General features: G+C 49.5%; 1 protein-coding gene across 1 annotated transcript in view; it reads right to left on the reverse strand.

Annotated features, from left to right (window-relative positions):
* Bcor (BCL6 corepressor) overlaps window positions 1–25279 on the reverse strand; it is a 138232-nt gene extending 112953 nt beyond the window's left edge. The window contains exon 1 of the mRNA XM_045140102.1: window positions 25098–25279. The gene's annotated coding sequence lies outside the window, so the exon portion shown is untranslated. The remainder of the gene's footprint in view (window positions 1–25097) is intronic.
* Between the last annotated feature and the right edge of the window lie 468 nt (window positions 25280–25747).

Genomic DNA, 25747 nt, shown 5'->3' on the forward strand with positions numbered 1-25747 from the left:
GAACCAGCTCAGCAGGCAGCCTGTCCAGCCGTTTAAGGTTACTGTACTTCCAGGGAGGAGCATGAACCTGGACAGGGGTGGGGTGTGATGCCCCAGCCATCTGAGCCAATGGCAATTTAGGCTTGGGGTGATGGTGCAAGGTCAACTGTAAAGTGTTGGTTCTGTAGAAGCTTTAGAAATCAGATGTCAGCCTGCGATGGGATAACCTCAGCTCAGAATCTTGACTACAAAAGACTATTTTGAACTTTTTCTTGTACACTTATCTGTGAAACATTATGGCTGCAAAGTTTTAAGTGCACAGCAGGAAGAAAAATACACCAAAGAGTATCTATCATTGGTCTTAACCCAGTAAGGGATCCTGAGGGCTGCCTGGCTCCAGGCCCACTCTGGGAAGGTCAGGACCAGGAAGGATTAGGTTTAGCCTTGGGTTTATTGCTGTACTTGAACAAAGTACCAGGCCCGCTGCACTTGGGGCAAACTGGGGCAAGAAAGAGGTAATTAAAGAGGGGTTGTAGAACTAAGGAGATGGTGTGGCTGCTGCCAGGGTGGGTGGAGGAAGGGCTTTCCTTCAGAATAAAAAGCCAATGCAAATGTTATGCAGAATGACTTCATTTCACCAAAACAAAACCCAAAAAAGTTTACATTCAGCCTCTTAGGCTGAGCTGATACGCAGCATGCAAACTTTAGACCGAATCTTGAGGCAATGGGAGGGGTCAGCTAAAGGGTATTCTGAGTACTTCTGTTTCTCCCATTGAGATTCTACCTGCATCAGGAGCTCCCTGGGCAGGGGTGGAGGTTGGGGGGGGTCTGACCTCTCAACCTGAGCCCAGTGGGACATCACTCAGAAAGCACTGCATTCGTCAATGCCATTTCTGGTAAATTGGACCTACGGTTTCTGAGTGTCCTAGGAGGAGGGCAGCCTACACAGCTCGCATACAGATGTCAGAGCAAATCTGAGGGGGCTGCACATATTCTGTAGCCTTTACTAGATAATACTACGGATTTCACAACCAGACATGCCAGATTTTTCCAGGCCATTCCTGACTTAACAGCTCTAGGCCGTAAGTCTTAATAAGGCATGAAGCCCTCCCTGTAGCCTGTGGAATTGTGCGCCCAACGAAAGCTGGCAGAAATGGCTAGGATGTGAGGCTTCCGCTTAGTGTGGTCTCCGCTGGACCTCTGGCCACCACGCCTAGCTCAGAATTTATTCTCGCCATCCTTGTCCCAGCTAGAGCCCGACCCTCCCTCCTAGTAACTGGAGTCTCGAGGAAAGGGGTAATAAAATAATCCTTTTCGGGCCTGCCCAGGTACTGCGTTGGGCGAGGGGCCTTGTCTGAGGAAATGGCAGGACTAAGCCCTCGGGGTCTCTCTGGGCCGAGGATGGACAGTTTCCCGGCCCGGGGTGCAGCGCGCACAGCGGCTTTGGGACAGGGACAGGCGACGCCGGTCCCCGGGCCCGGGCAGCCTGCGTGGCCGCGCGCCGGCCGCCATCTTGACCGGGAGGCGCTGCCCCCGGCGGTGGCACTGCGGAGCCGCAGGGCCGGCGGAGGCGGACGCGCGGGCGTCCCCGGGCTGATGAGAGGGTGCCCGGCGGGTTACTACCCACGGCGGTCTCCGAAACCCTCATTCCGCAGTTGATCACACAGAGCTCCCCCTTCTGTGTGTGTGGGGCGGGGGGGGGGGGAGCAGAGGAGCCGCGACCTCTAGAGACAGCGCGGCCTGCGGCGTCCCTTCCCCGGGTCGCCCAGAGTGGATTTGAATTCCGACAAACGACCTCTGGTCCTGGGATTCCTGCGACAGTCAGCACTTTAGCGCGCCAGGCCCGCGCACCCAGGAACTTGGGCGGCGATACCCAACTGCAACCTGCAGGGACAGCTGCGAGGGCGGGGGAGGGGCTGCGACGCCTGCAGCCCGGTCCCCAACGTTCGAGGGTTTTTCATGGCCCGCTCTCTATCTGCAGGAGAGAGATCTGAAAGTTACCACGGTTTCCAAGGGCTCTTGATTGGAGAAGAATGTAACTGTTTCCTTTTTTTTTTTTTGTTTGTTTGGTTTTTGTTTTTGTTTTTTCGAGGTAGGGTCTCACTCTGGTCCAGGCTGACCTGGAATTAACTCTGTAGTCTCAGGGTGGCCTTGAACTCACGGCGATCCTCCTACCTCTGCCTCCCGAGTGCTGGGATTAAAGGCGTGCGCCACCACGCCCGGCCCTGTTTCCATTTTTTTAAAAAACATGTAACATGCATTCCGAGAAAACTTGCTAAGGGCCTAGGGGAACCCAAAGGTGCAATGGTGAATTCAATAAAAAGCGGGGGGGGGGCACTCTCTGGCACTCTAGCAATTTACAAACTTTGGTGGAAAGGCAGAATTGCAAATAATTAGACGCAAATAAAAGGCAATGTGAGAACAACGTAAATCGAGGCAGTAAATAACCTGGGGAAGGGTGCATTAAATCTTTTTTTTTAATTAATTCATTTAAAAAAATAACCTTTAAGGCTTAGGAGATGGCTCAGTGGTTGAGGCACTTACCGAAAGCCAGATGCACAAAGTGGCGCATGCATCTGGAGTTAGTTTACAGTGGCAAAAGTCCCTCATGTACCAGTTCTCTCTCTCTCTCTCTCTCTCTCTCTCTCTCTCTCTCCCCTTCTACTTGGAAATAAATAAATAAAAATATTTTTAAAATAACCTTTAATTCTAAAAATGTGTTGGGAGGAGAGGATAAAATGCACTAATACTAGATAGCTCCAAGGTTCCAGGGAATAACAGTCATTACTTCTGAAGGGCTGCTGTTTAGGAAAAATGGTCTAAGTTTATTTAAGCTAAGCAAAACACTAAGAATCAGAAACTGGATTCATTGCTTTGCTCCTGACATTAAGTGGGTGGTAGAGATGCAATGTTCAACCAAAGCACAGTGCTCCATTCGGAATCAAAGTCCCAGCACATTTCAAAATGCGAAAAGTATTCAGAAAAGAAATCTAATGGCAGTCATAGTGGCACATGCCTGTAATCCCAGCATTTAGGAGACAGAGAAGCAAAAAGATCATGACAAGTTTGAGGACAATCTCCTCTACATATAGCAAATTCCAGGCCAGCCAAGGTTACACAGCCAGACTTTCTGTCTTAAAACACACACACACACACACACACACACACACACACACACACACACAAAACAATTATTAACTACAAGGGGGAAAAAAACTTGAAAAAAGGGAAATGTAATCACTGAACCTCATTTGACTGAGCAAGGAACTGTGTGTGTGTGTGTGTGTGTGTGTGTGTTTACAAAATAAACAGTTCAAATACTGGACATGAACTTTTTCTTTCTTACTTTCTTTTTGAGATAGGGTTTCACTCTAGCCCAGGCGGACTTGGAATTCACTAAGTAGTCTCAGGGTGGCCTCAAACTCATGGTGATCCTTGTACCTCTGCCTCCCAAGTCCTGGGATTAAAGGCGTGCGCCTCCACGCCCAGCTTGGACATAAATTTAATAAGATATTGAGATCTAATACTATAGTGAGGGAGTATGGACTGGGACCTAAAATCTTCCTTTACCATCTTAACAGATGAAGTTGACTTGGATTACTCAGGAAAAGGCCATGGCCACATATCACTTAGGAATATGATTACACACACTTGCAGAAACAAACCAGGGGATGCTCACAGGGGACTAGTTTTTTTTTTTTTTTTTTTATGCCAAGCCTTTCATAAGCTTTAGGTAAGTATGTCTTTGTTTTAAAAAAAAAAAAAAGTTATTTTTAGCAGGGCGTGGTGGTGCACGCCTTTAATCCCAGCACTTGGGAGGCAGAGGTAGGCAGATCACCATAAGTTCAAGGACACCCTGAGACTACATAGTGAATTCCAGGTCTGCCTGAGCTACAATGAGACACTACCTTGAAAAACCAAAAAAAAAAAGTTATTTTTTTTCAAGTTACAAGAATGTCCAAACTGGGGAGGAAAAGGCAAGGAGATCAGGAATTAAGGCCAGCCTAGACTACACAAGACCCAGGCTCATAATAATAATAAGAAGAAGAACAAAAATCTCAAACAACACCATAACCCACAAAAGTACTTAGAAGAGTAAAACTTCGAAGAATTCCCAGTCACTATAATGTAACTGATGTCCTTTTGACATGCCCAAATCAAATTGCCTAAGTTCATGAGGGAAAACTGTGGTCACAGTGTAGAAAGAAAAAGAAAGGCAGCTCAGTTATGGATGATTTTTTCCAGCAAGGAAGAAGCCCTGGGTACCAACCCTAGAGGCTGAGGGATGCCAAAGAAAATAGTCAAACAAACAAAAGAAAGAAGCCAAGGCTGATGGTCTAGAGACATGGCTCAGTAGTTAAAGGCACTTGCTTGCAAAGTCTTCCAGCCTGGGCTCAATTCCCCAGTACGTAAACCCAGATGCACAAAGTGGCCCATCCATCTGGAGTTGATTTTCAGTGGTATAAGACCCTGGTGTGCTCTTTCACTTCTTTCTTTCTTTCTTTCTTTCTTTCTTTCTTTCTTTCTTTCTTTCTTTCTTTCTTTCCTTCCTTCCTTCCTTCCTTCCTTCCTTCCTTCCTTCCTTCCTTCCTTCCTTCTTTCTTTCTTTCTTTCTTTCTTTCTTTCTTTCTTCCCTCCCTCCCTCCCTCCCTCCCTCCCTCCCTCCCTCCCTCCCTCTCTCTCTCTCTCTCTCTCTTTCTTTCTTTCTTTCTTTCTTTCTTTCTTTCTTTAGGTAGGGTCTCCCTATAGTCCCAGGCTGGCCTCGAACTCACAGTAATCCTTTTACCTCTACCTTCCTAGTGCTGAGATTAAAGGCATGTGTCACCATACCTGATTTTTTCCTCTCTTTTTCTCTCTCTCTCCGATTACAAAAAAAAAAAAAATACTATATATTATTTTAAAAATCCAAGGAAGAACCAGGTGTGGAGAACCAGCACTGGAGAGGCAGAGGTAGGAGGATTGCCATGAGTTTTAAGGCCATTCTGAGAGTACATAATGTATTCCAGGTCAGCCTGAGTTAGAGTGAGACCCTACATGGAAAAACCAAATAATAATAATAAAATTAAAAATAAACAACAACAACAACAAAACAAGGATGAAAGTGAATGAATTTTCTACTCTTGCTCGGTGTCTTCTTTATTATAAGGAAAAATAGTCATTTAAATTCATTTAAATTTATTATGACTTGATTGTGAAAAGGTTTTCATTCAAAGCTACAATTGGGCTAGAGAGGTGGTTTAGTGGTTAAGGCACTTGCTTGCTAAGCCTAAGGTCCCAGGTTCAATTCTCCAGGCCCCACGTAAGCCAGATGCACAAGGTGGTGCATGCATCTAGAGTTCATTTGCAGTGGCTAGAGGCCCAGCTGAGCACATTCTTTCTCTTAAATAAAAATAAATATTTTTTAAGCTCTGTTTTTAAAAAAGCTATACAAGCCGGGTGTGGTGGTAGTGCACGCCTTTAATCCCGGCACTCAGGAGGCAGAGGTAGGAGGATTGCCATGAGTTCAAGGCCACCCTGAGATGACAGAGTGATTTCCAGGTCAGCCTGAGCTAGAGTGAGACCCTACCTTGAAAAAAAAAAAAGCTATAGAATTAAAATCACTCTCCCAGTCAGTAAGACACTCCTAGCTCCCTAGCATAGTTTTTGGTTTGCAGGTTATAAGGATGTCAACCCACTAAGGTCTAAACACTCAAATATAATACACCATGAACATAAAGGCCTATATTATTGTCAGCAGCACACCTTAAAAGCTTCACCTTCAAAACCAAGGAATCTCTCCTCCCCACTCCTCAAACATCCCACCATTTGGATCAAACAAGACACAGGTCCAGCTATACTATGATACATATATTCCACCCTCCCCCAAAACAAAGCCTGTCAGAGTTCCAGTAACTAAGAATGCCAGATCCTGGGCTGGAGAGATGGCTTAGCGGTTAAGCACTTGCCTTTGAAGCCTAAGGACCCCGGTTCAAGGCTCGGTTCCCCAGATCCCACGTTAGCCAGATGCACAAGGGGGCGCACGCGTCTGGAGTTCGTTTGCAGTGGCTGGAAGCCCTGGCGCGCCCATTCTCTCTCTCTCCCTCTATCTGTCTTTCTCTCTGTGTCTGTCACTGTCAAATAAATAAATAAATAATGGATAAAAAAATATTAAAAAAAAAAAGAATGCCAGATCCTGAAGAAACAAAACCAAGTGTAGGGACCACTGCTCCAAAGAGTTTGGTCAACAGTGGCTTGATCTGTAGCCTTAGGCTGGTCAACTATGCTCCCAAGATGGCCCCTTTCCCCCCATCCTGCCCTGGGTCACCTTCTATTTTCTTCTTTTTTCTCTTAAAAATATTTTACTTATTATTTATGCAAGAGAAAAAGAGAGAGAGAGAGAATTGGCATGCCAGGGCCTGTAGCCACTGCAAATGAACTCCAGATGCATGTTCCACCTTGTGCATCTGGCTTACATGGGTACTGGGGAATTGAACCTGGGTTTGTAGGCTTTCCAGGCAAGCACCTTAACCTCTGAGCCATCTCTCCAGCTCCTCTTCTCTCCTCCTCCTTTTTTTTTTTTTTTTTTTTTTTTTTTTGAGATAGGGTCTCACTGTAGCCCAGGCTGACCTGGAATTCTGTAGTTCCAGGCTGGCCACGAACCCACAGTGATCCTCTTACCTCATCCAGGATTAAAGTCTAAGACTAAAGGTATGTGGCACCACATCTGGTCCCTCTTTTCTTCTTGATGAGAGGCAGAACTTGGGTGTGAATTTCTGCTTTCACCCCTTCCCCCCCCCCCTTGGCTGGGAATCCTTGTGCAATACGCAAACTATACAATCTGATGGAGTGACCCTTGTGAGAAGTCAGCTTATATCAGGGGTTACCCACTGAATGTTGCTTGGTTCTGACTCACAAGGTTCCTTCTGAATCTAGGTTTCTTGGGTTCTCAGCATAGTCATTGGTGCGGCAGACCCAAATCAACTCAAAGGAGGCTGGAGTAAACCAGATATATCCTGGAAAGTTGTGATGGAAACCAGAAAGGGGTAAGGATGAAGACATCAGGGTTTACTCAGGGGTTCTCCACTAACTCTAGGACTTCAGCTCCCATTGAGATCTAAAACATGAGCAGCATGCCCCAAAGCCTTGCTAAAAATGTTATCTTCACCTGGAGATGAGAAAGTGACCCAAAGGACATACATGCCTTTTGGATATTCAAAAATAGCAAAGGGCTGGAGAGATGGCTTAGCAGTTAAGCACTGGCCAGTGAAACCTAAGGACCCCGTTCAAGGCTCAATTCCCTAGGACCCAGGTAAGCCAGACGCCTAAGATGGCACATGCATCTGGAGTTTGTCTGCAGTGCCTGGAGGCCCTGGTGCACCCATTCTCTCTCTCTCTCTCTCTTTCTGCCTCTTTCTCTTTCTGTCTGTCTGTTGCTCTCAAATAAATAAATAAAATAAAAAATAAAAATAAACAAAAATGGGAAAATGATTCAATTTCAGATTTAGGGAAGGTGTGTCTTCTTAAGGGAGCCAGAGAAAATAATAACCACCAATTCCAAAGCCAAACAAAATCATGTTTTTGTACCACGTTTCTATCTGTCTCCTAGTCAGAGCCACAATGAAATAGCAGATCAAATAGCAGATCAAAGGCAGAGGCAAATACAATTATGCTGCCTGTGAAACCCCTAGCATGAAATTAGAAGTCAAACTCACCATTCAGGGGTTAGAAACAAGTATAATGGGAACCTGGGGCCCGGGAGATGTACTCACTCCCTTCCCGTCACAACACCATCCATGCTAGATATTTAGATATTCAGTTATTGATTTATTTGTTCTCTGTGTGTGTGTATGTGTGTGTGTGTGTGTGTGTGTGTACATTTGCCTCTTGCAGCTGACAAGGAATAACAGACACTTAAACCACTTCATGGGTGGCTTGGGAATTGAACCCAGGCCAACAGGTTTGGCAAGCGCCTTTACCCACTGAGCCATCTTACCAGTGCTCCATGCTGGATAGTTAAATCCATATCTGGGGTTACAGCACAAATATTAAGCATTCAAGTGATTTCTTTTTTTTTTTCCCCACACTCTAAGAACTGCATTAACTATATTCCTAGCATTGGACCATCTAAAGATATCTGTAGATTGAGGTGAGGTGGTGATCTGGAAGAATTGCCACACATTGCCCCCTGAATGGCCAGTGGGCAGTGGTAGACTTTGATGGTTTCATCTATTACCATTTCCTTTTCAATGCTGAAGAGCCAAAAAGCTGTCTGTCTAACCCGTCACTCAAGTCTTTCTCAGTCCTTCCTATGTTTGACAAGCTCACAGAGAGCTATCTTTTGATATTTTCTATTTTTTTTCATAAAATCCATATTTGCCTTATAGCTGTATTTCTTTTACGCTGGCCTAATTTTAGCTTTCTGCTTCCCCCTGCCCCCATATAATTTATGAGGCCTCTTGAGGGTATAAGCATCTATTATAACATAGACTATTCTGTTTAGAGCCACTGCTAATTAAGCTTAGCTCTCCAGAGTGCCTGCCATGGCTTCCCAGCTCCCCCAATGGCCACAAGCTCATTGTCACTCCTCCCAACTGAGAAGCAAGATCTATGTCTCTTCCCCTAGAATCTCAGTGAGCTGTGACAAGTCATAACTAGTGACACACAAGTGACATGGCATGACTTCTGAGAGTGAGTCAAGTTCGGCCTAATTTGCTAGAGCTCTTATTTTTGGTGCCTGGAACTCAGATCTACTACTTATTAGCCATTATGCTGTGAGGGAGTCCAGGCCACATGGACAGTCCCATGTTTGTGGAGAGCCCACAGCTCAGGGCCCAGCCAACAGCTAGGCATGTGCGTTGAGATGCTACCACATGATTCGAGCCCCAAGCTGTTGAATCTTTCCAGCAAATTTCAGGCCCATAGAACCCATGAGCAGAAAGAAATTGTTTCTGCGTTCCCCTACCCCTCACATGCCATAGGATAAATCCATTTCACAGTATGTTGCTTAAGCCATAAGAGAAGGTGCACTGGATCCTAGCACTCAGGAGGCAGAGGTAGGAGGATCACTGTGAGTTGGAGGCCCCCCTGACACTACATAGTAAATTCCAGGACAGCCTGAGCTAGAGTGAAACTCTACCTCATCAAACAAAACAAACAAACAAAAAAAAAAAAAAAAACAAAAAAAACCCCAAAACAAAGTGTGGCTGGGCCTGTAGCTCAGAGGTAAAGTATATGCCTAGCATGCATAAGGCCCTGGGTTCCATCTCCAACACTATAAAAAGACAAAGGGGGAAAAATTTAAAGGGAGAGGGCGGGGTATTTGTAATCATAAATCAAATACTCCATTTTAGTTTGTTTTGCAACAAGGTCTCCATATGTAGCCCAGAATGGCCTTGAATAAATTCATGATACATGTGCTTGCACTTTCTAAGGGTTAGGATTACCCACATATACCACCATACCCAGTCCACAGCATTTTGATCTTTATGAAAATCCTGGTAAGATAGTGAACCCTGTCTTCCTCAAAGTGGATCTCAACTCTCTCCTAAAAGAATCTGCTTCAAAGGACCCTGTTGTTCCCTCCGGACCTACATCAGTGCACAGGGGAGCGACAGAAAGCGAGCACTTTGCTCTCTCACATACTCTCTTCCCCTCCATGGTCTTGTTGTCTCCCCTTGAAGATGCTTATGTCTCAATGGAAGGGGAGCTGTTGGTAGGTGTGCCAATATACTTCATTTTCTTCCCCTCCCTCTCTTTCTTCCTCCCTTCCTTCGTTTCTTTCTTTCTCTCTTCTTTTCTTTGGTCTTTTGAAGTAGGGTCTCACTGTAGTCCAGGCTGACCTAGAATTCACTATATAGTCTCGGGATGGCCTTGCACTCAGTGATTCTCCTACCTCTGCCTCCAGAGTGCTGGGATTAAAGGCATGCACCACTATGCCAGCTTTCATTTTCTTCCTCACTTCTCCAACACGCCCAGTTCCATTCTGTTTAAAATTTATTTATTTATTTATTTATTTATTTATTTATTTATTTATTTGAGAGAGAAAGAGGCAGAGAGACAGAAAGGGGTGGGGAGGAAAGAAGGAGGGAAGGGATGGGTGTGCCAGGGCTTCTATCACTGCAAACAAACTACAGATGCATGTATCACCTTATGCATCTGGCTTTACATGGGTGCTTGGGAATTTAACCTGGGTCCTTTGGCTTTGCTGGCAAGTGCTTTAACTGCTAAGCCATTTCTCCAGTCCCCTTTTTATGCTTTACAATATTTTTTGTTTTGTTTCATAATATTTTAATTTATTGATTTGCAAAGAGCGAATTAGGCATGCCAGGGTCTCTTGCCACTACAAATGAACTCCAGATGCATGGACCAATTTTGTGCATCTGGCTTTATGTGGATACTGAAGCCTCAAAGTTGGGCTATCAGACTTACTTTGCAAGCAAGCTCCTTTAACCATGTCCCCAGCCCTTGTCTGTCTTTTAAAATGCTGGGGATGGATTGAGGCAATGGTTCAGTGGTTAAAGGCACCTGCTTGCAAAGCCTACTGACCTGGGTTAGATTCCCCAATAAACATGTAACGCCAGGCACTTAAAATGCTGGGGATAAAGCCAGGTAGCATGGCTCACACCTTTAATCTCAGCATTTGGGAGGCTGAGGTAAAAGGATTGCCATGAGTTTGAGGTCAGCCTGGATTACAGGGAGTCTCTTCTTCAAAATACAAAGTGGGGAGGGGCTGGAAGAATGGTGTCTGCTTGCAAAGTCTAGTCTGCTGACAGGGGTTTGATTCTCCAGTACCCATGCTCATTTCAAATGGCAAGAGGGGATGTGAGGGTGATCTGGCTGTGACATCTGTCACCCCATTGATCACCAGGGTTGATTCGGCCGATCTGGCTGGCTAGGCGGGTGGGTGTCTCCTTCCTCCCTCACTGCTACATGGGTGTCTCTCTTGAAGCTGCAGCCTTCCCTGAATCGAGGAGGACCCGTCTTCGATCAAGGGTATGAGAGTAGCTGTGCTCCCCTGCTAGAACCTCCAAACAAGCTCCCAAATGGCAAGAGGTCCCTGGTGTGCTCGTGTTTGTTCTCTTTTCCTCTCTCAAATAAACAAATATTTTTTAAAAAATTAAAGTTTTTTGCCGGGCGTGGTGGCGCATGCCTTTAATCCTAGCACTCGGGAGGCAGAGGTAGGAGGATCACCGTGAGTTCGAGGCCACCCTGAGACTCCATAGTGAATTCCAGGTCAGCCTGGACTAGAATGAGACCCTATCTCGGAAAACAAAAACAAAAACAAAAATTAAAGTTTTTCGAGGTAGGGTTTTATTCTGATCCAGGCTGACCTGGAATACACTACGGAGTCTCAGGGTAGCCTTGAACTCATAGGAATCCTACCTCTGCCTCCCAAGTGCTGGGATTAAAGAGGTGTGCCACCATGCTGGGCGCATAAATAATTTTTTACATGCTGAAGATGGAGCTCAGTGATAGAACATTAGGCTGACTTGCACAAGGCCCTGAGTTGTTGGATTCCCAGCAGTGCAAAGATAAAAGCAGGGAGGGAGATAGGCTGGGAGAACTGTTGCCTATACTTTGTGAAGCTCTGGGTTTGATCTCTGGCACTGCAAGTGAAACAAGCTGCAGTGGGGAGAAAAACTAGCCAAACTGTGGGAGTCTGTGATGGGAGTAGAGTTGGGGAGGAGATGGGAAATGGGGAGCTACTTTGAAAAAGCCAGTATAGGTGGTGCAGTAAAAGGAAGCAGGCAGCCTTTTGTCCTTACCCTGTCTAATGCTAAGGGATGGGCTTGCCAAAAATACTGTTCAACCATGACAGGCAAGTAGAGGTCCACGGTGAGGGGACACTTCTTTCACAAAAAGCCAGTACCAACGGGCATTATCTGCCACCCACTCATCTCTCGCTGCCTGGCTGGCACAAAGTGCACAGTCCAGGCCCAACTACAAGTCAGTTCTGTACAGGGAAGTCAAAGGGCCTGGGACCTGCCCCTCCCCAAGAAGCTTAGACCAAAGACTAGCAAAGCTTCCTCCAAGAGGTCACGGCTTTGCAGCTGCCTGCCAGTGGCTCCAATATACATGTTTATATACATACACACACACACACACACACACACACACACACACACACACATACATATATGTAATTTTTTTTTTTTTTCGAGGTTGGGTCTCCTTTTAACCCAGGCTGACCTATGTGGTCTTAGGCTGGCCTTGAATTCACAGCAAGCCTCCTACCTCAGCCTCCCAAATGTTTCACTTGAAGGCTTGCTGCAACTAAAGGCATGTACCACCATGCCTGGCCTTGTTTTTATATTTTATTTTTGTGTGTCACCAGGGTCTCTTGCCATCACCATGCCTGGCCTTGTTTTTATATTTTGTGTGTGTGCATGCATGAACGTGCCCAGGGTCTGTTGCCACTGCAAATAAATGCCCATCTGGCTTTATGTGAGCAACTGGGGAATTGAACCCTGGGCTGCTAGGCTTTGAAACCACTAAGCCATCTCCCCAGATACAATTTTTTTTTTTTTTTGAGACAGGGTTTCTCACCCTGTTCCCCAGGCTGGCATATTCACGCTACAGTGCAGGTCCTCTAGCTGCTGCAAACAAACTCCAGATGCATGAACCACCTTGTGCATCTGGCTTACATGGGCACCGGGGAAATTAAACCTTGGTCCTTAGTCTTCACAGGCATGCACCTTAACCACTACGGCATCTCTCCAGTGCCTAGAAGCAATTCTTTCTTTTAAAAAAAGTTATTTTCTTTATTTATTAGAGAGAGAGAGAATGGGTGAACCAGGGCCTCTAGCCACTGCAAATAAACTCCAGATGCCACCGTGTGCATCTTGCTTATGTGGGTTCTGGGGAATTGAACCTAGGTCCTTAGGCTTTGCAAGTAAACACCTTACCCACTAAGCCATCTCTCCAGCCCAAGTAGTTCTTCCTTCCTTTCTTTTTTATTTTCTTTTTGGTTTTTCGAGGTAGGGTCTCACTCTGGTCCAGGCTGACCTGGAATTAACTCTGTCATCTCAGGGTAGCCTCGAACTCACGGCGATCCTCCTACCTCTGCCTCCTGAATGCTGGGATTAAAGCCGTGCGCCACCACGCCCAGCTCCAAGTAATTCTTTCTTAATCCACCCCAGGACCTCACACATAGTAAGAAAATTCCTGGCCAATGAGACTTGCACCTTCTTTCTGGCATTTCCAACGATCTCAGCCCAAATCTTCCCCCTTTCTCCTTCAAGACCAATGGCACAGCATTCATTCACTAAGAGTTTATCATAACCTCCTTGGTGCTTTCCGTGCAATAACTTATTGATCTTTTCTCATTCTTGTGACATGGGCATTCTCATGCCTACGTTACAGATAACAGGTAAGCTAAACCTTAGAGAGGTCAAACACCACTGGGAAAGAACTACTTTCTTTTTTTTTTTTTAATTTTATTTATTTATTTATTTGAGAGCAACAGACACAGAGAGAAAGACGGATAGAGGGAGAGAGAGAGAATGGGCACGCCAGGGCTTCCAGCCTCTGCAAACGAACTCCAGACGCGTGCGCCCCCTTGTGCATCTGGCTAACGTGGGACCTGGGGAACCGAGCCTCGAACCGGGGTCCTTAGCCTTCACAGGCAAGCGCTTAACCGCTAAGCCATCTCTCCAGCCCAAGAACTACTTTCTTTAAGGCCACATGTACCCTGCTCCAGAGCTTTCTTTGCCACAGCTTTTATCTCTCAAACATTTTGAGGGTTTATTTTGTGCACGGCCATATGCACAGCCTGTAAAGATAAATTAGTCCCTACCTGTGGAGCATTCAGCATTTAGCAGGGGAGACAAGACAGATTGTAATATAGTGGCATTGAGCTTTGATGTGGGAATGACCCAGGTACTTTGGGAGCGCTTCTAAATGTCTTCATCATTGTCCTACATCCTGCCTCAAATTTCTTAGCCTCTCAGGTTGCTTCTCACAAGTCTGTTCTTCTTGTCTTTTCTGAAGCACTAGCTTTTGGCCTCCCTCCTATGCCTGTTTCTTTTTTTTTTTAATTAATTAATTTATTTATTTGAGAGTGACAGACACAGAGAGAAAGACAGATAGAGGGAGAGAGAGAGAATGGGCGCGCCAGGGCTTCCAGCCTCTGCAAAGAAACTCCAGACGCGTGCGCCCCCTTGTGCATCTGGCTAACGTGGGACCTGGGGAACCGAGCCTCGATCCGGGGTCCTTAGGCTTCACAGGCAAGCGCTTAACTGCTAAGCCATCTCTCCAGCCCACTATGCCTGTTTCTTTCTGCAGGGTCTGTATATATTCACACATCCAGCAGGGTTGGGTAGAATTTCCTGGCCTCTGGGTCACTGGAGGAGGAACTAGACCCTGACTATTTGGCAGCCCCAGGCTGACTCAACTGGGAAATGGGCACAGAGGCCCCAACACCAAGCAGGCTAGTAGGCCCTTCCAAGGCTTTCATTGAAGCCTGTTAAAGGGCTCTGGGCTTCCTCTGATGAAAGGCGTTTAAGTGCATCTGGTTATGATTACAGGGGAGGAGAAAGCCAGGCAGTCTCTGGGGGATTGGACCAGTCATCTGGCTCTGCCTTCCTCCCAGCAAAACTGGCTGCTGGTGGGGCCAGGAGGCCAGGTGTGGGGGCAGGCAGGAAGCAGAACCAGTCAAGACCCTCCAATTCTCCAAGGTGCCTGACCCCAGCACCCCCCCCAACTCCATCAGGTGGGACTTCCAGAAACAGCTCTGTGACTCACAGATGACAGGTTCCTTTGAGAAAGTCAAGTTCAGAGTGGCTGCTGTCCACCCCTGACCAATATCTCTTCACTGATCTCTACACCCTTCAACCTACCTAATACTGTCCTAAAAGATCCCTGAACTTCCATCTACTTCCCAACTTCTCATCTCTCTCCAAGGAAGTTCAAACAGCCTCAATGGTTTCTGAAAGTGATTAAAAAAGAAGACAAGGAAAGGGCAGAAAAAAAAAAAAAAATAACCTTAGGAAAGGCACATTTTCAAAAGTTAAAAACCTCAACTTTTTTCCGTGCTTTTCAGTTAGCCTGGTATCATTTCCCATAAAACAGACGTGTTAAGGATGTTCCCCATCACTGTAAATGACAACCGTGCTAAAAGAAGAGAAGAGATTAATATGAAAATAACTGGCTACCCCAGAACGTCCCAAGCCTTTCTGTGCCCAGCACCTGTCCCTAGGGGGGAGGGGGACTTCACGTGAGCATAAAAAGCTCTTGGGAGATCGGATGGATTAAACACAGTCTGCGGTCCTAGAAATGAAAATGCATTTTTCTTCCCGCCCTGATTGAATCCCGCTGCGTGCTATTATTGTCAAGTCTCTTCTCCCCATCATTTCTTTCTTTCCTTCTTTTTTTTTTTTTAAAGTGGGTCTGCACGGCCCTCTGCCGCCTGCTTGGTTTTTATTGGGCACACAGCCTGGTCTGCGTGAATTCAACACGTCGTGACCGTCTCGCAGGCGCGCATGGACACCCTCGGATTGACATTTGGATGAGAGGTGGGCGTATTGTCTCAGCGGCGCCACACACACACACACACACACACACACACTCTCTCTCTCTCTCTCTCTCTCTCTCTCTCTCTCTCTCTCTCTCCCTCTCCCTCTCCCTCTCCCTCTCTCTCTAAAGGGGTACAGACCCCTTGGCCAACCTTCCTCGCAACTCATAATTACAGATGACCTTTGTGAAAGGCAATTAAAATATGGTAATGATCGATACGCTCTCCAGTTTCCAAAAAGACAAATACACAGGTGTTGGCTTCAGCTGGCTCCACCTGGCCGGGTCACGGAGACTCCCCGGCTCAGGAATGAACTCTTTCTCCAGGGAACCTTTGATTCCCAGAGCTCGCCTTCGGAGCGAAAGCTCTCCCCTCCCCTCCTCCCCACCATGCTTTGGCCGCCAGGCGCTGGCTGGTGGCGGCGGGGCTTTGTCATCGAAACGTACACGAATGCACCCGGCCACCATGGGACCTCGCGGCCCCTGCGCCGTTTCCGCCCTCGCTTCGTTCTCCTTCCCACTTGGTCTCTTACAGAGCGTTTCCGAGCCCTCTCTTCCTGTACGTGTACCGCACTTCACAATCGGGAACTCGGGAAGCCTCGGGAGGGTGTGGGAGGAGGGCGGGGGGGGGGGGACGGACGCGACACGGGACCAAACGCTAAAGGGCAGAACGTGAGGTTTCCAGGCTTTGTTTAGTCCCTTGCCCCTGCCCCGGAGGGAACTGTGGCCCACGGGGGAATTGGAAGACGTTAAACGCCAACCTTCCCCCACAGCCAAAGTGGACCTCATGGCTCTTGGAGGATGTCCCGACCTGTCCACAAGTGGCTCTCCGCACCCAGGCAAATTGCATTGTCATAATGGTGGTTCCTGTTGCTCCAGGCCTGGCGGGGAGGGGTACTAGGGCCACAGGCGCATCCCACCTGTACACAGTGCACACTGGGCGAGAGGCGCCCAGGGACCGAGGTTCTCCCCACCCCCTAATATGCCTGGGAGAGACATCGACTCAGGCTTTCCCGCTCCTCCAGCCTTCCGGGACAACGAACACAGAGCCAGGGCGGCCTCTCTCCTTTCATTACGGGCCTACGAAAGCAGCAGCCCAGGCAAATATGTAGCTATTAAAATTAATCGCCCTGCGTTGTCAGCTGAACATAATGCAAATTATTTATGGGCTGTCTGCGCAATATTTATCATCGTGCAGGCTCCAGGCGCTTCGTGCCTCCTGGCCTCCCCCGCCCGCCCTGGCCTGCGCAAGGCGAAGCTGAACAGACTGCAGTGGCCCAAGGAAGGCCTGGGCACCTGGATGGGCTTCCAAGGGCGAGGAGAGTGTCAAGCTGCCTTCCAGGCCTAAAGCCTCACTTTAGTTTCTGTTGGTTTACTGCTCATTTATTGGAGGCCCACTATATGCAACAAACATGAGGGGGTGACATCAGGGAGTGAAAATCAACATGAAGAACTCTAAACCAAGTAGACTAGGCCAGGTTATGAGGGGTGATGCAGCCAGAGGGTCCTCAGTAACCCAGGAGACTTTTCCGTGCCTGAAGTCTGTGTTCCAACCTGGGACTCGGAGGTTTGCAGAGCTGGATTTGCAGTAAAAGAAACTAAGAGCTTCAGATGTACCCAACAGATCCAAGCTCAATTCTGTGAAATGGAAAAGGAATTCTCGGTCCTCTGAGCCTCAAAACTTGTTGGCTGATGGTAGAAAACAGATTAACTGCTAATTGTTGAAATTGGCCAAGCTCTTAGGTTTATCACTGCTGGGGACCCCTTGGTATTCGCTTCACTTTTTATATGTAAAAGAAGCCTAGGTGCCTCCTAAAAGGCTTTTGTTTCTCTTTCAAATACTGTGTTTTAAAAAACAGCAGCAACACGCCACCCCACCCCCTCTCCAACCCAGCCTTCTGGTTTAAAAAACACAAAACAAAACAAAAACCGGGAGGAGAAATAATCTATAGGACAATCCCCCCCTACTGGTCGGCTCTGGTGTTGGGGCTTTTTACACTGATCGAGTCGCACAGAGCTGCGGAGGTAAACAGTCTTTCGGCGCTGCTGCTAAATGAATCACTAGGGGGAAGAGCCTGGACTGGATGTTGGGGGAGGCCTCTGGAACCAGGTCAGGTGCCAGGGCCCTGAAGGGCACATAACGAGGAACTGTGGGGTGAAGGCGGCTGAACCCTAGCCAGAGACCCAAAAGCCTGGAAGGGAGAGGATGGTGGGTGGTGGGCACAGCGGGAGTCCCTCCACCCCCCCCCCCTTGAAATCCCCAAGGCTATGTAAGGAGCCAGTCATGGTGTGGAGGTCTTGCTTGTTTGAAGGTTACTGGGGCCTCCCCTTCCCCCCCCACCACACCCTGTTATGGGAGCTCTGGGCCTTCAGGATGAAAAAGAATGCCTACCTCTTTCTTTTGATATTCATTTAAAACAAGTTATCACCTTTCTTTACTATCTTCATCCTACATGACAATATCACCTCAGTCAGAGCCTGTCAATAGCCTACTTCCAGGGTCATGAGGGTGTAGCATCTAAGGGTATCTGCTGTCCAGACTAACAAAAGGGGGCAGCCAGAAAGCAACTTTGAATTTGTATTCTTCTTCTGGTTTTCTTCTCAGAGATATGACTTGACCCATTTTAAAAGCCCCCTTTCATTCCTATTAATCCCCAATTTTGAAGGGGATTTTTCTTAGATCGTTCGGGAGATTCTCCCAGTACTTCAGAAACTTAATTGGAAATGATGGGGGTGGGGAGTTTCAAAATACTAGGTGGCGTTTGGATTTATTATATCTACCATATCTTTGCATGGATTTGAGGACAAGCTTATTTCCGCTGCTTTTTAATCAGTGAATCACTGTTTTCCACGTAAGAAACTAACTGAACAGTGACCACAGTGAAAGAACAGGTTATTAATAAAGTTCTCAGAAACATACCTGACAAGGAGAGTGTTAATGTTCCCATTTAACAGATGAGGAGACTGCTGCCTCCAGCCCCAAATTTTAGATGCCATCCTCATTGAGAAGCTAGGTAAAATCTGCCTGATCAGGCGGGCCCCTGATCCTCCCCAGGTCAGTGTATCTTAATTAAATGCTGTATCCCTTTGCTGGGCATGGTGACACACGACTTTAATCCCAGCACTCGAGAGGCAGAGGTATGAGGATCACCAATAGTTCGGGGCCATCCTGAGACTACATAGTGAATTCCAGGTCAGCCTAGGCTAGAGTGAAACTCTACCTCAAGAAAGAAGAAAGAAAGAAGGAAGGAAGGGAAGAAAGACAGACAATAAAGGACGGACGTGGTGACGAACGCCTTAAACCCAGCACTTGGGAGGCAGAGTTAGGAGGATTGTGAGTTCGAGGCCAGCCTGAGTCTACAAAATGAATTCCAGGTTAGCCTGGGCTAGAGCAAGACCCTACCTCGAAAAACCAAAATAAATAATTAAATAAAATGCTGTATCCTTTGTTGGGATTTGTGTGCATGGACCAACCCCTCCCCCCCCGCTTGAAGTGGCTCCCTTCACAGCCTGCAAACCTCACGGATTGACTGTTTACTTCACCACTCAGCCCGGGAGCACCGTTTTAAAGTATTTCTGCAGACCCTCTGATCGGTGCCGGACACGTTTTATGGACCTGTGAGCCCAGGAGGCCAGGAAGGATTAGTCCCGGGTGTGGGTGGGGGGATTCCTGCGTTTAGGTTTAATCCCTAGGTGGGAGTGAGATAGGAGTTTGGTGGCTTCGACAATATGTGCCCCTCTTCCCATTAAACCCTGAGATTTGAGTCAAAGCAGATGGAAACCGAGACATGTGATCCCTAGTCCCCAATCCTCTATCTACGGCGATGAGTGATTGGGGAGGGGGAGGTAGAGGGCACACCCTGGGAGGCCATCACGAACCTGGAGAGCGCAGTTGGGCCTCCACCCCCAGTTTTACTCTTTCAGCTTAGTGGAAAGTAGAGTCGCAACCAGGGACGCAGCCGGAAAGAAACAATCACCGGCGTCTCGCTGCTCGTCACGCGAAGATGGCAGCGGCTCCCCTGGGTTTCAAGGTTCCGGGAAAGGCGTGTGCTCTGCCTTGAAACGCGCGGGGGAAGCTGCAGCTAGCGCTGCTGGGTCTCACTCCCACCTCCCGCCACCGGGCCCCCTGAGGTGGCCTGGGCCACAGGGGCATCAGGGCCGCCCAACCGCCGAATCCCGGGTCGGAGAGCTCAGAGGCAAAGCGTGAGAGGGTAGGGACACACACACACCCACACCCACACCCACTGGCCCAGGGAACACACTGGTGTCACGCGGCGGCCAACACAAACTGTGCAGGGCAGACTCCTACTAGCGGTGGCTGGAGGAGGGAGGCTAAGCCAGCCTTCGCGCTCGATGAGATGTGTACCCTCGCTCATCCACGCGCGGGTCCGACCGCCAAGTGCCCCCTTTGACTCCCAGGTCACTCTGAAACATGGAGCGAACAGATCCTCACCAGTAGCCACCCCATCATCACGGGCGCCATGAGGATCCACGGACTTGGCTGCGTGCCCCAAGGGGTACCAGCGTGCGCACAGACGCTGGGGAGGGCAAGAGCAGAGCGGCTGCTCCGCCTGGACCCTTCGGCGGCGCCGCAGAGCAGCGCCGCGGGCTGCCGAAGCGCCGGTGTGAACCGGGAGCAGGAAGGGAAACCCGGAGGCCCTGGAGACGAGCTGCGCGACTGGATCCGCGCTGTGCGTGTGTGCGCGCGCGCCCCGAAGCTGGTGAACCGGGGTTAGGGAGGACCGCGGGAGTATGGGTCACTCAGAGCAGTGTCAACTGGGCTTGAGGAACTAGGCTGTCCACCCCGCCGTGGGGCGCTAACAGAGAGAAGCACCGAGCTTCCGGAGTCGCTGCTGTGCATCCAGCCAGCTCGGTGGGAGGAGCCCAGGGCGCGCTACCGGCCCGCCGACCCGCACGGACCAGCCGCCACTGCAGGCAACGTTTTTGCTGCGCTGCACAGGACTACTGACGCTCGCTGATAAGGGGCTCCTGGGCAATCGGCTGCACCTCCCCCCGCCGCTAATCACCTCCGGTAGACTGGACCGCGGGATGCTACGCGGTTAGGTGGGTCAGGGCCTATCGTACCACCTTTTCTGACCGGGCAACGGAGCACAGTCACGTGCTTAGGTACCTTGTTCTGAACGGTCCCTTTGGAAAATAGTAGTCAAATGATGGGTCTTCGAGTCCTTTTTTTTTTTAAATCACATACTCCTTTGGAAGATTGAAGTCCACTCATTCTCTTTTAAACACCCACTAGATAGCTCACCGCTGTGAACCAATGCTACAGCGCAGGAGATGTAACACAGCTCTCTTTTTAGCCCATTTAGGGTCTATCCCAAACTTTGTGGTTTTGGGCAAGCTGCTTAACAGTTCTGGACTTCAGTGTCCTCATGTGTAAACAAGGTCAATCTTAGTGTCCACTTCATAATGGGGTGGTTGTGAGGATAACATGTTTCCATACGTAAGTGTGTATCCAATACAGTGCTATTGTGTCCAGTACAGTGCTACTGCATCCAATACAGTGCTACCTGTGTTTGTTATGATTTGTTACCCCCTATGGATGGAAAGGGGGAGTAAGAAACACAGGAAACCTATCCATCCAGGTTAAAGTTCCTGGGGGTCTATGTGGTTTAGGTAGGATGGAAAGGGCACTGTTATTGCCCACAGAAGTGTTAAGGCAAAATGTATTCAAACTATCCATGAACATGGCTGGACGTGCAGTGGGTTTTTTGTTTGTTTTGTTAAGAGACAGGGTTTCACAGTAGTCTAGGCTGGGTTCAGTCTCCCAAGAGCTGGGATTCCAGACATGAGCCACCATGCCCTGAGAGTGCCTTTTTGTTTGTTTTGGTGATGGGATCTCAAAGGCTAACTCATAGGTGGTAGCAGAGAACCTGAACTATTTTTTTCCAAGGTAGAGTTTCACTCTAGTCTAGGCTGACCTGCAATTCATTATGTAGTTTCAGGCTGGCCTCGAACTCACCATGATCCTCCTACCTGCCTCCTGAGTTCTGGGATTAAAGGTGTGTGACACCACACCCTACTGTTTTTATTTTTATTTTATTTTATTGGTTTCTCAAGGTAAGGTTTCACTCTATCTCAGACTGACCTGGAATTCACTATGTAGTCTCAGGGTGGCTTCGAACTCACAGTGATCCTCTTACCTCTGATAGAGTGCTGGAGCTAAAGGTGTGCACCACCACACTCAGCTCTTTTTTTTTTTTTAACATTTAAGAGAAACTATGGGCCCAGGGCCTCTTGCCTTTACAAACTCCAGACACAAGTGCCATTTTGTACATCTGACTTTATGTGGGTACTGGGGAAATAGAACCCAGGCTGTCAGGCTTTGCAAGCAAGCACTTTTAACCCTGGAGCTATCTTCCCAGTCTGGAGAACTTGAACTCTGAACCTTGAATTTCTGATCCGCCTGCCTCCACCTCCTGAGTGTGTCACTATACCTAGTTCATGTGAGGCGTGGGATTGAACACACGCTAGGCAAGCACTCTACCAGCTGAACTACAAACACAGCTCCAAGACTGTACTTTTCTGGCACTCATGTAGCCTGAATTAATGTCCAGTTCTAGTTAGGGCTTAGGCAATATTACCCACACACCCTACAATCAAGGGAACAACACTGGACCTCTAGCATGCTCTTCCATTTTTATGACTCCTATTATAAGTCAGTTCTTGGAGGAGTTGAGCAAAAGTCAAGTCGCCTGCTATTGGGGAGCCACACTTTACTGACACCCAAATGCAAGTACTTCGTATGGGCTCAGGATCCTAGCTGTCCTATTTCTGGTTTCAGAAAGGCTCCCATTACCATATCCAGCATGACGGCAGGAGAAGTCACTCATAATTCATTAGATAAGACTGCCTTTTCCTTTTGGAAGACCAAGGCAAATAACCTTTCCCTTGCTTTCTTAGGCTACTGTCTATCAATGGCCTAATCCCTTAAAAGTGCTGGCGATGCGCTGTGGCTCAGTAGATCCTTATCTAAACTGTGCGTGCCAGGCTGCCAGCCCTCGAAAGACAAAGGACACCGCCACCTCCAAGGTTTGCTCCTGAGACCTCAGGGTCACCTCAAGGGCTTGCCCTGAACATCCCCCAGAAGCCCCCCACGCTCGCTCAGCCTCAGCCGACCTACCCCCCCCCCAAGGTGGATCAATTCCGCAGCCCTAAATCCGAATTCCAGTTTTCGAGCACCACCGGAGAGTTCATGTTTTCCTTGCCCCCAGGCCGTGTGGTGGGTGAGGGAGAGTCCGAGGAAGGCAGCATCTCAGGGCACAGCGCCCTCCTCCTTCCCGCACGTACGCAGGAAAAGAAAAAGGCAAGAGAAAATCGTGGGCTGTAAAAGCTTAAGAACAAACAACCCCAGGCGGGAGTTTGCAAGGAGGAAGCCACCTCAAATAGAAACTACAACTAAAATAATATCTTAGAGTTCTATTAATTAAAGGTTCTAGAAGGTGGAGTGCAAAGAAGACCTCGCCTTCTTAGGCCATGCCAAGATAATGGTGCTGAGCCCGGCGCCTCCAGCAGACGCGTTTTAATACTAAGCAGAGAGCAAGGTTCGCATCTACCGATTAACCTGTTATCACCGTATTTTTAACTGACTCAACGTGTATTTGATTGGGGTAGGTAGAGGATAGATCTCACTTGGAACATACACGGGGAAGCTGTATTTAACTGGCCAAGTTCCGAGGCCGTCAGACCACATTTGTTTGGTCCCACAGGGAATTCACGTTTTCTAGCCAGGGAGGGGTCAGGCGGCCCTCGTGGCTCCTCCTCCGGCGGTTTCCTGGCGAGCCGCCCATCCTCCCCTAGCACCGAGAAGGCAGCCACATTAATACTCCCGGGCAGCCTGCTCTGACCTATACTGTCATTTTTTCCATCGGTCAGGATCACGCTGGGGGGTGGGGTGGTTCTCCTCCGAGGGGCTCTGCACGGATCGTTGGGTTTTCCCCGGCGAACTTAACACGGAGGCAGAAGGGGCAGATGGAAACCAGGCCTCGGCTGGTCGGGCGCGCGGAAGCGCCGCACTCGGCAGCTCGACGCAAAGCCAGGGCTGGATTTTCGCGGCCTCGGCCCGGCGGCCTCCCAGCGCCGGCGATATCCTCTCTCCCAGGGCTGAGCAAACATGCTCTCCTAATTCCACCCTGGAGACAGCAGCTGTGCTGCGAGAGGGGCGGGAGGGAGGGGAAACCCGCAACTTTTCCACTAGAAAGTGTGTGGCGCACAGGAGAGGTGAAGGCCCACCCCGATTCTATGCACGTAACGACACAGCATCTAATCAGTGTCACTGCCAGGAATACGCTGCCGCGGAGGGCGACACTCCCGCCCCCACCAACCTGCAGGAGGGAGGGGGAATGCAAATGGCGTCTCACGTCGTCCCAGACTGCGCAGCACACGCCGCCGCGACAGCAAGCAGACATTATAGCGAACCGAGGTGCAGTGTCTGCGGACGCGAACACGATGGCTCAGGACCCTCGCCCAAGCCAGATCGCATTAAAAGAACTAGGGCTACCACTGTCAGTTCCGAAGCCACCCACCGCCCCTCGCCCTCACCTCCGGAAGAACCACCCTTCCCCGATGGTGGTGCGGGGTGTGTGTGGGGGGGGTCTTTGATAGACAACAGTTCTAACCCTAAGATGGGTTTCCTGTCCCAGGTCAGCCCACACTACTCCACTCTCAAGACCTGAGCCTCGGGCACTGTCCTAGGAAGTGGCATACATTTCAGGCCACAGGGGCAAAGGTAGAGGGATACCAAAGTGAGGTGTTCCCGAGGGTTCTGGATGGTCAAGTTTGTGTCCTTTCCCTTCCACTTTGGAAAAGCGTGAGACCCTCTCGGCTGGCCACGAGGCCAGCCTCGCCTTCACGGTGGCGCCGACGGTTTCTGCGGCCCGACACCCCCAGGGAGGCCCAGAGATCGCCCTCGTTTTTCCGGTGCCACCTCCAGGGGGAGGGGGGCGTAAATGTGGCGGGTGCACCCCCCGATTCGCATCCCCGCGGAGCCACCTCTGCAGCCCTCCCTCGCCTCAGTCCTTTGGCAGGGGAGTCGCGCTAGGGGACGCACCCACCCCGAGGGTGGGACTCAAGCTGGGATGGCGGTTCCGGTCGTTCCAGCATTTGCGTGCAAAAAGCAAACAAGGCCGGCGGCTACAAGAGCGGCGCCTTCATTCTCGGGGTTCAGACGCCCGCAGATCTCCGCGTGGGTCTGGCTTTTCCCTGGGGGGTGGCTATATCGGTCCCCCGCCCCCCGCGATCCTCCTCCAGCCCCCGCCGTACGCAGCGGAGCGCCCAGCGCCCTGGCTCCCACACCCGGACGCCTCCCTCGCCCTGAGCTCGGGGTGCCTCTCGCTCCCGGGCGCTTCGTCTACTCGGGTTCTACCTTCCGCGGCAGCCAAAGCGGCCGCCCCGCGACGCCCCCGCCCCGTCCCTGCCCCGGTCCCAGCCGGGCTCCCTCGCCAGCTGCGCGGCCACCGCCGCACGTGACCCGCCCCCGTCGCTGCTTCCGCTGCACTGCCTGTTCCGGAGCACAAACAATTTCTGCTCTGACGCGGGGTCTCTGGGGCCCGGGCGTCCTCTCCTCCCTGCCCCCCGCTTCCGGGTAGGAAAACTCAAAACAACTCGCTGACCTTCGAGAGGACCGGCTCCGGCTTCCACCGACTCCGGCATTCCGTTCAAACCCGGCAGCCTCGGCTTCTAAGATTTCACTCCGCGCCGGGCTAGAGGGAGGGGAACTTCTCTAGGAGGGGGTGTCTCGGATCGCAAGAGCCACTTCGCGCTCGCTCTGTGGCCTTTCCTCCGAAGTGACTTTGCAGACTATCCGGAGGCCCCAGGGAAACTTGAGCAGTTTCGCGCAAAGGACCCCTCCCTCTGCGCCCTGCACATTCCGTCTCGTCTAGTGTGACTGGATTTCCAGGGAGCAGCGACAGAAGACCTGACCAGTTTTGTACATACCACCAAGTGGTGTTGTGTGGCAACAGGCAGAGCTGGAGTGAGGGAACTGCGCTAATACTGGTGGTTTCCACTTTCATGCTCAGTCCATCCAGGACTCTTGAGAACGCTTCTTTTTGATATTCTTCTACCTTTCCCCCAGTGCCCTGAAATGTACGTACGCCCCTTTCTAGAAGAGTGCCCGAGGCTCAGGTCTTGAGAGTGGGGCTGGCCTGGGACAGAAAACCCATCCTCGTGGTTCACGTTTTACAGAGCAGGAAACTGAGGGATACACAGAAAGGGCATTTCTATAGTGGGCCCACAACCCATTGCGTTGGGACTTAGAACT

Source organism: Jaculus jaculus, chromosome X (assembly GCF_020740685.1).
Source record: "Jaculus jaculus isolate mJacJac1 chromosome X, mJacJac1.mat.Y.cur, whole genome shotgun sequence".
NCBI lineage: Eukaryota > Metazoa > Chordata > Mammalia > Rodentia > Dipodidae > Jaculus > Jaculus jaculus.